This window comes from Silurus meridionalis, chromosome 4 (genome assembly GCF_014805685.1).
Source record: "Silurus meridionalis isolate SWU-2019-XX chromosome 4, ASM1480568v1, whole genome shotgun sequence".
In the NCBI taxonomy this organism is placed as follows: Eukaryota; Metazoa; Chordata; class Actinopteri; order Siluriformes; family Siluridae; genus Silurus; species Silurus meridionalis.
Window position 1 is genome coordinate 41,723,009 of NC_060887.1, and position 3,797 is coordinate 41,726,805.

The 3,797-nt window shown below is 42.2% G+C and overlaps 1 protein-coding gene across 1 annotated transcript in view; it reads left to right on the plus strand.

The window, feature by feature from the left end:
• nog2 (noggin 2) overlaps positions 1 to 892 on the plus strand; it is a gene marked incomplete at its 5' end in the record, with an annotated part of 2,424 nt that extends 1,532 nt beyond the window's left edge. The window contains one exon of the mRNA XM_046846150.1: positions 1 to 892. This exon is cut by the window's left edge and continues 1,532 nt beyond it.
• Between the last annotated feature and the right edge of the window lie 2,905 nt (positions 893 to 3,797).

The window sequence follows — 3,797 nt, forward strand, 5'->3', positions numbered from 1 at the left end:
GTATCACACTGGATATGAACTCATTTATACTGAAAATAAATTCATTTTTAAATCCAGAATAATTCTGGGAGAATGTTCCCATCCTTCACACCGATCCTGAGCCAGGATGCAGTTCGATGTAAGGAAACACACTTCACTTATATCTTAAATCCTTTAGGACAAAACTAATGTCACCTGTAAAAGTGAAGTCGTAGTTATGATCTATCAAACACACTGCAGTGGCTGAGCTGCATTACTGGAATATTTACTCGAATCCTTCCCCTCACCCTGTACTCCGGATGTTGTTTGCAAGCTTTGCCTTTTAAGGAGTTTTGTGGGTGTGGCTAAATGCAATGTTGATTGGTATCATTGGACATGTGGAAGGGAATGAAAAAGGATGATCAGAAATCTTGATCAGAATAATCGGACTTGGCCACTGAACCTCGTAAACACACAGCTGTTAAAGAGTTATCAGTGAGACACCTTGCAGAAACCCTCACGTCACTCAGAACATCCAGGACGTATAAGAGCTTCGTGAATCCCACAAAACATTCAGCAGCATTTATATGTGAACATTCAGTATTTTAGGGAGTGTTCGGAACGGTTCCTGAAATGTTCTGAAAGTGTGTGAAGTGTAAAAAAAAAAAAAAAATTTTAATCTGCTTTTTGACATCATCCAACTGTCCGGGCTGTGTCTCAAATCAAGTAAAATCACACGTCTAAAATCACGTCCGGGCGACTTTAATCTACTGCATTATTCCTACAACATCTTCACCTTAGACCATCAGGCAGATCCTCTACACCATCTCCTACACTCCTACACAGAATATGCAAATGTAGTGCACTGTGGGTGATTTAATACAGAGGTCCATGTGTATGGTTTTGTGTGTGTGTGTGTGTGTGTGTGTGTGTGTGTGTGTGTGAGAGAGAGAGAGAGAGAGAGAGAGATTACATATCTTTTTGGATTATTTGTTCAAATATCTGAAAGTGTACAGTCTACATTTAAAAGTAGTTGACTGTGTGTGTGTGTTTGTTAGTGTAAGTGTGAGGTAAGTCGTATGAAACAGAGTCTCCGAGGGTGCAGGTTTGATTTACGAGGCTGTACGTGGAGTGAGCGCCGGATTGGTGCTGTTTCTTTTTTTTACAGCGTCGTCGGGCTGCAGGACAACTGAACGTCATCTGTACACATAAGGGCCTAGTGGGAGTGTATACGCGTGTGTGTGTGTGTGTGTGTGTGTGTGTGTGTGTGTGTGTGTGTTTTTGGGGGGGGTCAGAGTTAGTGCATGCACATTGGTGTTGACATTAACAGTCAAATAATGATGCAGTCATTTTCAAACACTGTCACTGCTGAAAGAGTACAGAGAGAGAGAGAGAGAGAGAGAAATGAATAGAGAGATTGAGAAAGAAAGAGAAGGAGGTGAAGAGATTAAGAATTTGGGCTTAATATAAGGAGAGGAGAAAGATACAGAAAGAAAAAGATTGAGAGACAGAGAGAGAGAAAGGGAGAGAGAGAGAGAATCCGAGCAAACAAACACCGCTCCTCCAGACACCCAAAAGGTAATGCGGCTCCCAAATGCTAAGAGGTCACATGGTTATTTAATGCACTGGTACTGCTGCAAATGCCACACTGCATTACCACGCACTGTATAACTGCATTTCTGTACACTGCATACTGCACATCGCATACTTCAATAGTATATATAGAGCATACTGCATTACTGTACACTGTACACGTCATACTGTATAACTACATTACTGAACACTGCACACTGTTTATCTGCATTACATTGATGTGCATTTCATACAGCATATTTTATAACTATTACTGTACACTACATACTGCACGTGGCATACTACATTAATATACATTGGACACAGCATGCTGTATAGCTGTATTACTGTACATGACATCCTACATTACTATGCACTGCACACATCATACTGCACACATCATACTGCACACTGCATCACTGTACACTGCACACAGCCTACCGTACACTGCACAATGCATTAATATATACTGCAGTACTGTTCACTGAACATAGCATACTGCCTTACTTCAGTACAGTACACTGCATAGTACACTTCTGTACACTGCATAGTGCATCATGTTTTAATACATAAATTAATACATACATAATATTGTTTTAAAATGTATTTATGTAACTGTTCACCTGTATGTATTTTTAATGTTTTGTGTTTATTTTAGCCCTACTTCCCTTTCCCTAAGTGGTTATTCCACTTATCAGGCCGCCATTGTAAATAAGAACCTGTTCTTAATGACTTGCCTGAAAAAATAAAGGTAAAAAAAAAAAAAAAGAAAATGTACATTGCACTCAGCAGACTGTACAATGCTTGCTGTACACTGAACGTCATACTGCACATTGCTTTACTGCACATGCCACATGGTGTAATGCACAATGCACATGGCATACTGCATTACAGTACACTGCATATGGCACATTGCACACTGCATAAAGCACACTGCATCACTGCAAATGGCATAGCTTTACTGCACACTGTAACATTGAATACTATATACACTACACACTGCTTTACTGCATACTGTACACTGCATTTCTGCACACTGCTTGTACACTGTACACTGTATATGAATCACTGTACCCTACACACTGCTTTAATTCACACTGCATTACTTTATACTACAAACTGTACACTTCATTACAACATACTGTGCACTGTACAGTAACTATTGTACCCTTCCACTGCTTTAATTCACATTATATTCGACATTACATGGAATAACATCCACAGCATTTCTGGAGATGTTGAAGATGTCGGTAAAGACATCCGCTAGTTTTTGTTCACATTACCTGAGCACTCTGCAAGGAATGTTATCTGGTCCAGCGAACTTCTGTGAGTTTTCCTCACTTCAGCTGTGGATAGACAGAGCACCTGGTACGGCATAGCGTTCACACAGTGCCTCCTTAGCATTAGCGCTAGGAGGAATGTACACTCTGACAATGAAAACAGTGGTGAATTTCCGTGGTAAATAAAATGGCCTGCATCTAACAGTCACTCCAACTCTCAACCCGTCTAACTGGATGGCGGCTTCTGGAACTCTGCCGCTGAGCCACAAAGACGCAGCAGTCTCTGAACTCTTGCCGCATGGTCCGCTGGAGTCGGATGTAATCCAGTTTACTGTCCAGGAAGCAGCCGTTTGAAAATAGAATGGACGGGAGAGCCGGCCTGCCAGGGATAGCATTTAGCCTAGCACAGACACCCACCTGCTTGCCGCACTTCCATTTCTGCAATCCTGTTCATCGTCATCACGCCCAACGGATACCTCAACATCTTCAGCTCTGCTACCTCCAGCTCCACCTCTTGTCTTTTACTCAATGCCACTGTCTCTAATCGATACAACATCTCAGGTCTCACCACAGTCCTATAAACTTTCCCTTTCACTCTCACAGATACTCTTCTATCACAAATCACTCCTTCTATCACTCTTCTTCACCCACTCCACCCTGCCTGCACTCTTTTCTTCACTTCTCTAACACACTCTCCATTTCTTTGCACTGTTGACCCCAGGTACCTGAACTCCTCCACCTTCTCCACCTCTTCTCCCTGCAACTGCACCCCTCCACTGCCCTCCCTCTCATTCACACACATGTACTCTGTCTTACTCCTACTGACTCTCATTTCCCTTTTCTCCAGCATGTACCTCCATTTCTCCAGGCTCTTCTTCACCTGCTCCCTACTCTCACCACAAATCACAATATCATCCGCAAACATCATAGTTCATGGAGACTCCTTTCTGACCTCGTCTGTCAATCAGTCAATCACCACAGCAAACA